At 38.0% G+C, this 13060-nt stretch overlaps 1 protein-coding gene across 4 annotated transcripts in view; it reads left to right on the top strand.

Annotated features, from left to right (window-relative positions):
* Window positions 1–4080, top strand: part of TDRD3 (tudor domain containing 3) — a 223892-nt gene extending 219812 nt beyond the window's left edge. For all 4 annotated transcript variants that reach the window (XM_012526884.4, XM_058276597.2, XM_004462806.5 and 1 more), the window contains exon 14: window positions 3811–4080. The gene's annotated coding sequence lies outside the window, so the exon portion shown is untranslated. The remainder of the gene's footprint in view (window positions 1–3810) is intronic.
* Window positions 4081–13060: the final 8980 nt, after the last annotated feature.

Genomic DNA, 13060 nt, shown 5'->3' with positions numbered 1-13060 from the left:
TGGCCTCTGGAGATCCTAGACTTCTGCTATGTGGCAAGACAAGATGGTGGCTGTCTCTGCTTTCTCCTCCAGAGAAAACCAGTATACCTGTTGAAGCAGTTTGATATTATTTATGAATTTCAAAAAAGATACTGGTTATGTTTGTAAATTGTTCTGTTCCTCTGGGCATGATACCTTTTGATTGTGTAAAATTCAAAGGTTTTACATTCTCTTGATTAAATCAATTTAGGGCCTTTGATTCGCCCATTTCAGTAGGGTATAACTCAGGGTTGAGTCCCCGCCCCTTGGTAGGCTATGTAAGTGGACACTCACTCAAGACACACTGAAGAAGATACACATGGGATAAGAGAGGCTCCACGGACATGGCAGAGGAGAGAACTTTGATTCTGGGGCCCCGGAGAGAGCTGAGGCATTCACCTAATAGTTTACAGCTGACCTTGTGAAGAGACCAGAGCAGCTGAGCCCGGAAAGAAATTAATCTATGCCAACTACAGCTGAGATTGGAAGAAGCTGGGACCATGGAGTCTCAAGAAGGGAGGTTGAACCTTCACAGAGATCAGCAACCATCTTAGGTGAGAAAGTACCTTTTCCAGACCTTGACTTGGACTCTTTAGGACCTTGTAACTATAAGCTTTTACCCCAAATAAATACTTTTTATAAATGCCAATAGATTTCTGATACTTTGCATCAGCACTCCTTTTGCTGACTAAAACACCTGACAACCTTAAAAAAAATACTTTTGAGGGACAAACCCATTGTGGTATTATTTTAAAACTTGTAACTACAAAATTTGTCTTAAAAAGTAAATGTACAAAGACATGTGATCTCAGTTGAAGAAAATTGTTTATATCTTTGGGAGGTTCAGCAATAATAAGAACTATACTTCTTTCCTTTGTCACATAATTGAATGTATTATTTTCTTCTGATGAGGAAAGATATTTTCTTCTTATTTTTTTATTCCTGGTTTCCATTAACTTGAACATCTTAAAAAAAAAAAAAAGACACATGTTGTAGCTAGCCATTTGACTTCCAGAAAATATAAATATGAATTTTAATATTTATTGAACATTTTCTAAGGCTTTATCTAAAATTATTCTGACAGTGAGGTTAAGGTGCTTTGTACTCTTTAAAAAAACATAATTTCATCATCATGTTCTTTATGTTTTGGGTACTTCGTATGTTTTAGTTTACTTTGACACTTGGTAGCTGTTCAATAATTGTTTTGTTGAATCAAACATTTTTTGATAAAGTTTTAGGTGTGTACTTTGCACATTCTCTGATTGTCCTAAAATTCTGTTTGCTGGGGAGTGGGTAAAGCTAAGTGGTTGAGTGCCTGCTTCCCATGTACAAGGTTGCAGGTTCAATATCCAGTACCCCCTTAAAATAACAACAACAAAAACCTCCACCCACCACACACACATACACAGATATACTTTCCCAGAGCTGGAGAGAAAATTGGTTTCTATTTGAGCCTATTATTAAGGATGGCATCACTGACTACATATGCAGGAGATATCTGGGAGTCAGAGAAGAGATGAGGGTTTTGGGGAGCAATGTGGGAAGATAGGCCCAAAAAGTGATGGCAGGTCAGATGTCAGCCTTGAGGGGAGACAGAGCCCAAGATTCCAGGCTTCTAGTCCCTGAACTCTGTCATAATTGTTACAGACAACTTGGAATCATGAGTACCTATAGATTACAGAAATTATCCATAGTTCTTTATTCAGTGAAACTGACCAAATCTATGTGCATTTGGAAAGTTTCTGACATGATTGGACTCCTAGGAACTAGATAGCAATTAGTTGAGTCAGGCCTTAAAAATGAATTTTCAACTTCATTATCATAATAAAGAAGGGTCCTCTGAAGATATTCTAAAGGCAGGGAAAAGTTTAAGGGAAGAAGCAAGTGACTTTTGGTGGCTACAATAAAGAGTATGAACCAAAATAATGGGGGCCAAAAAAATCTCTCGGTGATGGCAAAAGAGTGACTTCAGGCACATGAAGAATTTTAAATTTAATGGGTTTGTTGCTGTCGTGGACTTCTGAATTAGAGAGTAATATGATCAAAATTAAACTTACAAAATATAACTTTGGGATGTAGGAGAGGTTATGGCACTGAGAAGGAAAAATTCTAAGAAGTTATTGCAGTGATCCAGCCAAAACGTGGTTAGAATTCCGTGTCCTGCTGTGAAAAGAGGGAAATCGCAGACCAATGTAGTAAGAGCTTTTAAGACAAATTAGCAGGAAGTTCTCTAGTGCCATGGATGTTTAGCTTAGCCTGTAAAGGGGTTTAATAAATGTTGACTACCTTTGAATTTCCTTTCTAGTTTCTCATTTGTTTAATGAAAGCATGATCTTTACAGTTTTACATATTAAGCATAGACTACTACATAAATATACCCTGACATTGTTTATTTCCAAAGATCCAGGCTGTAACATTATTTTTAACTATTAAGAGATGTATTTTAAATGTCAGTTTTTTGGAATCTTGTTCAGCATCTGTTTGCAGAATTTTCTAAAACAAAATCAGGGAAACAATTGCAATAAAGATAGGTGTTAGAGAACCTCATGATGCCAGCATGACCAACCTCATATGAGGATAATACCAACCAAACCTCTTTATTGTCTAAACAGGAGACTACTTATTTAAGGCAGACTTGAATTGTTTGTATGCAACCATGGGAACTCCCCTGGCCCTGCCCAAGCATTCTTTCTTGCATGAAGCTGAAATATGACTGGAGTAAACAAGTGTTTAACCATTTGCTGTCACCAGCTGTAGCAGTTTGATATAGTTATGAATTCCAAAAATAGATACTGGATTATGTTTGTAAAGTGGTCTGTTCTTGGGCATGATTATGTTATGATTAGAGCTTTGATTGGGCCATGTCAGTAGGGTGTTAAGTCCCCATCCCTTGATGGGTAGGGGCTCACAGATAAAAGGCATGGCAAAGGATAGAGTTGAGGGTTTTTCATGTTGGACGTTTGATGCTGAAGTCTTAAGCTGGAGCTCTGGAAAGTAAGCACACAGAGGAAAGAGAAGCAAGTCCTGGAAAGAGAGGAACCCTGAGCTCAGAATGAAGCAAGCCCTGGGAAGAGAGGAACTCTGAACTTGGAGAGAGCAATATCTGGGAAGAGAGGAACCCAGGAAGCCTGAGCGCTGACAGACGTCTGCAGCCATCTTGCTCCAACATGTGAAAATAGGCTTTGGTGAGGGAAGTAACTTATGCTTTATGGCCTGGTATCTGTAAGTTCCTATGTCAAATGCATACACTTTATAAAAGCCATCCAATTTATGGTATTTTGCATCAGCTCCGCTTTGCCTGACTAATACACCACCTAAAATAGTTTCAACCAGGGTGGTATCTGATAAAGGTGGGGAGCAAGCAGGGGGAGGTGGCTAATTAAAATAAAGTACCTATGTGGAATAAACTAAATCCAGAGGTGTTAAAGGGGAATGGAGGTGGGGAGTAGGGTGGTGAGATAATTCATTGGCAGGTTGTATCCTTTTTTGTATTCCTTATTAATTCAAATTCAATCCAAATTCCTGAAGTCTACATCCTAAGAATACAGAGGCTAACAGTAACAGAGACATAGTTCCACAATTTTTAGAAGAAAAATAATCTTTTTTAAGAAGTTTGTTTATATATTGCTTTTTAGAAATTCTGTTTACAAATTACAGAGCAGTGTCCAATTTATTCCACTTGAGATATGTCACTTCACATTTGCAGAGAAGTTTCTTTAGAAGTATATCTTGACAAATTATGGAAAAGTCTACTGAGGGTCCAGTTTCACTTTCTTCCTTTCTTTCATGTAGAGTCTTCATGAAGAAAGGAGCAATTGACTGAAACCTGGCCGAAACCTGTTGCTAGACCTTCTTTCTGCCTTCCCTTCAGAGCAAGATGCAGCCACAATGGGTGGATATTATTATTTGAAGAAAGAAAAAGTAGATTTTTAAGTAAAAAAAAAAAAAAAAAAAATCAACCCTTACAAAGAATGGGAAAAAAACTGAGTTAAATAAAGGAATACCTTTTACAAATGAAAGAATTTTTTCTTCTGCCATCAATAAAGCCAATGCACTATTAAATATGTATGTTTTATTTGCCTAATATTATCTTTCTTGTTCATTTAGTCTTAACTTCATACTAATAGGTTTCTGTAATATAGCAATTTCAGCATGCTGAAGCCTCCCCCTAAAATTACTGAATAAATTGACTTAGCTTGCCACATTTCTTGCAAAAACAACCTGGATCCAAGTAACAGTTCTTAGTGTGATAATGATAATAGCTGCTAAATATGACTGCAAAAAGTATTTAAAATTTGAATATGTTGTTTTGAGAACTTAAATAGCTTTTTTCAAGTGTGATTCAACTAAATAGTAGGCATTCCCTTCCTTATAGAATGTGTGGTGGTTCTTTCAACTTGGGTCTGGTACAAACCGGCTTAAACACTGACGGAACTTTACTGGCTTTTTAATTTTTCACCTCTAGCTTCATTGGACTAAGGCTATGAGAACACAGTCTTTGTCCTATTAAATGAAGAGTTTATAGGTAGTTGACCTTCCAGCCTGAGGCCACAACGACAGCACCCCCAGCTTCATGCGGTTCTCTCCTAGTTCTCCCTACAACTCTACTCCTATTACATCCTCTGGAGACTTTGGCTGATCACAGTGACTTCTCTCCTGGGTCTCTGTGACTTTTCATTAATATATTGTGGCTAACCCCAGTCGTAGATTAGCTGACTGCAAGGAGTATACATGCAAGGGCAGGAATAAGGAAGGAAAATATGATTGACAGTAGTACAAGTTGTGCTCCTGCTGTGAGTAGGCCAGAGTTGCACTCAGTCACAGTGTACACACAGGGAAGCAAAATGTAGGCCCAGGTGTGAGCATATGTGGGTGTCAGTGTATGGTTTGGAGAGCTCTATCTGCCGTCCCCTTTTGTATTGGGTCGATATATTGATGATTTCCAGAAGTAAAAATGTGTTGGGATGTTTATCATTCTTTTCTATCTCCCATTCTAGTAATATTTCTTAAGGTGAAATACCAAAAATATAGATATTCATTAAGACAAAATATTTGAACTTAAAAAAAATATAAACAAGGCCACAGACATATAAAGTGGTTTTAAATAAACAAGAAAGAGAATAGGGCTACCTCAGTTTTTTATAAAGTAACCACAGAAGGAAAACCTTAGTGTTGTGTCATCATTTAGTTTCACTGTGAAGAAAAAATTCAGTCGAGAGAAGTACATCTTCAGCCAGGGGAATGGATTCCACATGCCTCTGGGACAAGTCTTTCTGGGGATGTGGCAGACTCAGGAGCCTTTACCTCTCAGTGCCACCGGGTGCCTGCCAGACAGGTGCATGGGACCACAGGGCTGGCTCTGGGAGAGACAGCAGACAGGAGGCCCCATGGACTTGTGGCATCCCACAGCAAGAGAAAGGCAGGCTGTGTCTAGAGCCAAGGTGAGTTCACTTCCAGGTGGGCAGGCTTGGTGGGGTTACGCACAAGTGCGCAAGCCTCTAGTATTCCTTTTTTCCTGTTTCTCAGCCAGCACAGAGGGGGAGGACCTGGTTCATTAATTAAAATAAGGTCATGATAAACCGTTCCTGTAAAAGAGGTCTCTGAACAGGATATTTGAGCCCCAATTCTAAACAAGGCTAACTAATGCTTGTCTTTCAAAGGGTGAAGAGTGGAAGGTTGATAAAGAAAGCTTATGGCAGACACTTTGAGAACACAGGCATGAAACATACCAATAACACAGTGCCTGCTAAGATAGACTGGGAGCCTTCTGGGCTAGAGAAATAGAAAAGCTATTGTTTAGGGAGGTGTCTATTATAAAAATGAGGGATTTTTCTCACGAGAGGATGAAAAATTTCCTTGAGAAATTAGTACCAAGAACAAAGTGGAAGGGAAAATGGAGAGAAACTGAGAAATATCAAATAAAAGAAAGAGTCCTAGGGAAATACCTAAAAACTTGAAGAGAGATGTCCTTTAGATTCTATACTCCAAAAGAGGTGGTCTTTGGAAAATAGATAGATTTTTAAGGCACCAGAGTGACTCCTTTAATTTTTCCTTGCTACTGTTTCCAGAGGCCCTGCTTTCCCAGTAGCAGTAAGTCTCTTCTACGACCATGGTTAGACAAACCATGTAGGTCAAAATCTCAAAGCATTGATTGCTAGTATTGTTAGGTGCACAATATATACTCTAGTATGGTGAATGTTATAACTTGAGAGGATAATGGTGGAATCATATTTAGTTTCATACTGGTATGACCTTGACTGCAATAATGTACTGACTGAATTCAGAGACCTGCAAAGGCCAACATCGTTGAAACATTTATAAAAGGCTTTGAGAGACCTGTCCATCTCATGGATTTTATGTTGATTTTAAAAAACAAATTTAGAAGAGTTTTAGCTAGAAAAAGTATCTCCATGAAAGGGCAGCTGGACATGTTATAATACCTCATTTGAGGGTATGCTAGATTGATACATGTACCCCAATTAAACATGTTCTTAATCTGCATACCTGTGGGTGTGGAACCATTGTAAATAGGACCGTTGAAAGTGTTATTTTTAGTTCAGGTGTAGCCAACTGAAGCAGGGATTAATCTGGATTACTGGAAGGCCTTATAGAGAACAAACCAGAAACAAGGGTCAGAGAAAGTCAGAGGGAGGAGCTGTAAGCCAGATGTCATCTGAATCTAGGAGAGAAAGAAGAGGATACAGCCCTGTGATTCAAAGCAGGGATAAATGCTAAAGAACCCCAAGGATTGCCAGCAGTCAGCCCCAGAGAAAGTAAGCCTCACTGATATCTAGATTTTGAACGTCTAGCTTCAAAACTGTGGACCAGTAAATCCCCATTGCTTAAGCCAACCCATTGTGTTGTATTTGTCATAGCAGCCTGGTAAACTAAGAGAGAGGGATACAGAAATATACCTAACTAATTACAGACTTTAAATGCTTTTGGATTAGTAGGAAAAGAACAACATTTGGAGGGATATGGTGACAGTCTCTTAACTTCAGGTGGCAAGTTCTTACCCTTTCACCATTAAATAAAGTCATTTTAGCTAAAGTTGGGAGTTCAGATCCACTTGTGATCAGGACAGAATATCAGGGACTGGATTTTTCCTGGATGAAACAAAAAAATCTGGACAAAATATATGGACTCTACACAACAAAGTGTAGTGACCCCTGAGAGATGGCAAGCAAACTAGGTGAGCTCTATAATTGCTCCAGATTACTGCTTGAAAAAAGTTGTAAGGCTGTGTTGCAAGAAAGGGGAACCCAGGCACTGCCTGTCAGCTTCCATGGGTTGGGAGATGGAGATGGAGCTTGAGGAAGATAAAGTAGATAGATTTTGCAGGGCAGAGCACCAAAGAAATGAATCGACTTAAATATAATAAACTATAAAACATCTGGTAGAATACAGGATTTCTTGTGGCCTTAGGTTAGGCAAGGAATTCTTAGATATAACACTAAAACCATGATCCATAAAAGAAAAATTGATAAATTGTACTGCATCAAAATTAAGAACTACTCTTCAAAGATAGGGTTAGAGAGTGAAAAGCCAAGGCACAGGCTTGGAAAAAATATTTACAAATCACATATTTGATAAAGGACTTATATGTAGAATAGGTGAAGAACTCCAAAACTGAATAAGAAACCAAACAACCCAATAAAAGGGCAAAAATTTGAACAAAGAAGAAATACATACAACAAATCATTTGCATGAAAAGATGCTTGATACTACCACTCATTAAGGAAGTGCAGCTTGAAACCATAATAAGATAGCACTACACACCAATTAACATGACTAAAATAGAGAAGGAAAGATAATAATAGGGAGGGTTGGGGGAAAATACTTTGGTAAGTAGTAATATTTTGACAATGTTCTTTAATCACTTGTTAAAAAAGTTTAACAACAATGTAAGGTGTTGGTGGTAGGGTGAGTTTTGAGAGTCCTGTATGATGTTATATATGTTTGTAAGATCACAACTATTACTATACACTTATTGTTTATGTGTGGGTGATATATTTCAATAAATTAATTTTTAAAAAATATAGAGACCACTAACCATACCAAGAGTTGGTGAGGATGTGGAGGAACTGGAACCCTCATACACTGCTGATGAGAATGTAAAGTGGTACAAACTGTTTGGAAAGCAATTTGGTAATCTATTTTAAAAGTTAAACATAATGCCTATCCCATGACCCCCAGCCATTCAACTCCTAGCTTTTTACCCAAGATAAATTAAAGCATGTGTTCATACTAAGACTTGCACATGAATGTTCATAGCATCTTTATTTGTAATGGCCCCCAAAAGGAAACAGAAAATAAATTTCTGTTGTTTAAAGCCACCCAATTTGTGGCACTTTGTTATGGCAGCCCTGGAACCTAACACAGTGACAGACACAGATCATTGTTTGCCTAAAGATGGAGAGTAATGGGGGGGAGGTGACATGGCGGGTGGGAGGATGGGATTACCAAGGGACACATGGTAACTTTCTTGGATGATGGATATATTCATTATCTTGAGAATAGCTGTGGTTTCATATGTGTGTATATGTATACTAAAATATTTCAAAGTGTAACTTACAATGTGAAGCTCATTGTATGTCAATTATACCTCAATAAAACTTTTTAAAATTATTATTATTTTAATAAGAGCAGTTGTTACCCCATTGCTTTTTATTTAACTGATTTAGTGAATGCTAGACATTACTGCTGCATTCAATGAAAATGTCATAACTTTTCACTCTTCAGTGAGTTGGGTAACAGTATATTGACAGTTGTTATTATCTTTGTTAGGAAATATTTGCAATAAAAATATAACTGATAATTTTAGAGATATGAAGTCTTTAAATTTCTAAAGCTCTCGATTCTCAGAACAGGTTGTTCTAATTGTTATTTTAACTACTGTAACTACTGCTTAGATCAGGTATTCTTAACCTTTTTTATTTATTTATTTATTTTATTTTTTTGAGGTACTTGGGATCAGGGATTGAACCTGGGACCTCGTATGTGGGAAGCTGGTGCTCAACCACTGAGCCACATTGGCATCCCTGAGTTGGTTTTCTGTTTATTTTGCTTGTTGTTTTTGTTTTTTTCAGGAGGTACCAGGAATGGATTCCTGGTCCTCCCATATGGGAGGCAGGAACAACCACTTTATTTTTTTTTTTAAGATTTATTTATTTATTTATTTCTCTCCCCTTCCCCCACCCTCCACCCCAGTTGTCTGTTCTCTATGTCTATTTTGCTGCATCTTCTTTGTCTGCTTCTGTTGTTGTCAGCGGCACAGGAATCTGTGTTTCTTTTTGTTGCATCATCTTGTGGTGTCAGCTCTCCATGTGTGCGGCACCATTCCTGGGCAGGCTGCACTTTCTTTCACGTTGGGTGGCTCTCCTTATGGGGCACCCTCCTTGCGCGTGGGGCTCCCCTACGCGGGGGACACCCCTGCGTGGCAGGACACTACTTGCGCGCATCAGCACTGCGCATGGGCCAGCTGCACACGGGTCAAGGAGGCCCGGGGTTTGAACCGCGGACCTCCCATGTGGTAGACGGACGCCCTAACCACTGGGCCAAGTCCGCCACCAGAAACAACCACTTGAACCACATCCACTCCCGGTTCTTAACCTTTTTGTTCCATGGACACCTTTGCCAGTCGGGTGAAAACCATGGATTCCTTACTAAGTCCACACTGTACTGTGTATTATTTAATAAATATATCACACCCGCACCAACACGTCTTCACAAGAATAATTTTTTAAAATTTCAATTCAAGCTCATGGACCCCTTGTTTAGAACTCCTGGCTTAGACACTTAATTAAACTCTTCCTGTGGCCTGGAGTTTTGTGTTTGTATGTATGTGTGTGTGCACCTACATTTTTTATTGTTAATCTCTCCTCTATCTGAAGTCCCAGGCATTTATTTAAAATGACTAGGGTTTTACATAGGAAACATATATCTATCTAATCCTTTTGTGTCTATTTGTATTTACTATACAGTTTTCAAATATTGATGGAAGTAACTTTAGCATATGAGGTCCAGTTTGCTATTTAATAGGTACTTGTTTTAATTTCATGTGTCCTTTACATTTCTTGAGAAATAAAGCTCATAGACAAATACCTTTGGCAATTTTAAAGTTCTATGAATCCTTCTAAACGTCACATGGCATATTTTTCATTCATGAAGTAACTTCTCCCCCACCTATTCAGTATTTGATTGGAATGACATATACATGCTAAAATAATACACTTACATAGAAGTATTTGCATAATATTATAACTTCTTTGTAGTCAGATTTATGTGCACTGAATAAATGACTTATTCATTTGTCTTTCTTTTTAGGTACAGGGGCCAGGAATTGAATCTGGGATCTTGTATGTGGGAAGCCAGTGCACAACCACTGAGCCACGCCAACTCCCCTAAGCTGTTTTTTTTATTTGTTTGCTTTTTGTTTGTTTTCTTTTTGTTTGTTTTTAGGAGACACCAGGAACCAAACCCAGGACCTCCCATGTGGGAAGTAGGCATTCAGCTGCTTGAGCCACATCTCCTCCATTTGTCTTGACCTGTTGCTTTGGATTTATTTATAACATGCTAAAACTCATAAAAAAAAAATCCATAGAGGAATCTAGATTCATGTGATAGTTACAAGATTGAAGATTTTCTTAACCATTTTATATGAAACACTTCATTTTGAGATGGAGCATAGCAATTTTTCCATGTTTTCGTTATAACAAACTTAATTAGCAAAACACTCATTTCTAAGTCTTTCATATAAGTTTAAAAATCTTTTATTTATTTATTTATTTATTTATTGTTGGCCCCACTGAGTATCAGGCCCAGGATACTCAGGCTATTCAGGCTATTTACTGTTTTCTTATTCATGGACAATGCAGGTAGAAACAAAGATCCTGTACTGACCAGATTATAGTTAAGTCATCTCCTAAAATTTCTTCCATGAATTAACTTGATCAACCTAGTTTTTAAAACTGTCATATGCTTCAAATAAGCTGCTTATGTAAAACTGGCTTATCGCAACAGGAATTGTTCCTTTTAAATGCTGTTCACTCATACTTTTTTAAACCTAATTCTTGGGGTCCTCATGGCAAACGATTTGTATGAGGTATCAAGGTCATGTCCAGTTGTTCAGTAGGAATCTCCTGGTTCAATTGTTTTGACTTTAACCCCTGAATATGATTCATTACTTAGATCTTTAGACACCAATAAAAGGAATCTATATTATCAGAGTAAACACTATAAAAATTGGATGATAGGTATTTACTAATTCCCTTAAACACATTTAGGCACTTTTGGATTGCTTATCCAGGCTCCACTTTTCTCAGCATTGCTCTTCCCCTTTTGATCAACTGTTTTTCAGAGGGAATGCTATGTTTGCACAGTAGTTACTGCAAGGAGGAGGTGGAATCATGGGACCAAAGGTCCTCTTGCTTCTTGGCTTTGTGACCTTAGTCAAGTTGCTTTACCTGTCTCAGTCTGTTTCCCCATCTGGGAAGGGAGGATAAGAGTGGTACTTTCCCTGTAGGATTATTTTAAGTGAGTAAGAGAGAAGCAGACTTTGACATCCAGGAGTTGTCTTGAACTTCACAAGTGGGTGTTCTCCAGTTGCCTATAAGCAATTTCACAGAACGACACCATCAGACAAATTCTGTCTATAACCATGATGGAGCAAGAAAAAAGCAAAACCACTGCATAATCTTCTCTGAACACCAAAAACTGAAACAAGAAAAACTAAAGAAAACAAAAAGGAACGTTGTCCAAACCACAAAAATGACCCTTTTCTGGCTAATTTGAGTGATGGTCTCCTCTTTACCATTTAGAATATTAACTCTTCTTTATTCCACCATCTAGATAAAACTCATTAAGGTACCCAATCACAGAATTATCCTGCCTCTTGACAATACCCAGTTTAGATCAAAATCTACTCTCCCTGACTCCTCCCTAAAGCCACCTCACAAGACCAAATCCTATAATAAGTCCTTTCTCATATTATCTTCCTAAAATAATCCACAGTTTTCCATAGTGTGTGGTCTTTCATTGCTATGAGTCAATAATCTCAAGCTCATTCAATGATAGATATTTTCCTGGTAGTCTTTGTCTGGAGTGCATTGAAATGAGATTAAACAGGACAGTGCCTCTAAATCCCAGTGACTAAAAACACTGAAAATCTCAATAATAGCATTTAAAATGTGATCTCTTTCTTTGCCACAGTTCCTTGACCCAGGAGAAGACCTTGGTAGGCCAATGAGTGTTTCTCTTCAAACCGATAGACCTGTAACAGTGAATTTCAGCAGTTATTGGAACCAGCGTACCATGTGACCTGGGAAATAGAGAGAACCCACCTGCTGTAAGATAGAAAAATAATTCAATGCTCACAGAGAAACAGAGCTGAGAGACAAGATGCCTGGGCTCCTTACAGAGCTCCTGGCTTATGCTTGTTTTTCAAGTGTGAAATACCCTTTCCTTGGATTCTAAGAAATACCACAGTATCCTTGGAAATTCCACTACTGTTTGCTTAAGAGATCCTAATGTTGTTTCTTGCAGCCAAAAGAAATCATAAAAAATATAGAATTAACAAGTAATATATTAAATAAGTAAGGTCTTAAACATATCCCATATTACTAAGGCACTATTTTCCAGCTGGGTTTTCTGTATTTTTCTGGTTTCTGTAATGATTTACTTCTGCTCCTCTCTGAGTTTCTACTCAGGATCCTATGGACTTTTCATCATTCATTTTCTCAGAGTTTTATTAGGACACTTTAGGAGTTCATTATACCTACCACAGCTCTAGAGCTGCTGACACTATGGGGTGGTGGTTGTGTTCCCTGTTTCTGGTCTCTGTCCATTTGTGATCTGTATTGTTCTACATGGAGCTAAGTTTTTCTAAGGATCTCCAGCCCTAAAGTATTTTAAGGCTATGCTTTGTAAACATGTTTCCTCATACACCCCTTAAACATTAAAAACAAACAAAAAGCACCCCACCTACACTATATACCTCTCTATGCCAACTTTAAAATTTTTAAATTAGCTATAGAGAAATGTT

Source organism: Dasypus novemcinctus, chromosome 15 (assembly GCF_030445035.2).
Source record: "Dasypus novemcinctus isolate mDasNov1 chromosome 15, mDasNov1.1.hap2, whole genome shotgun sequence".
In the NCBI taxonomy this organism is placed as follows: domain Eukaryota; kingdom Metazoa; phylum Chordata; class Mammalia; order Cingulata; family Dasypodidae; genus Dasypus; species Dasypus novemcinctus.
Note: the sequence above shows the minus strand (reverse complement) of the source record. Positions and strands in the feature narration are given on the sequence as shown.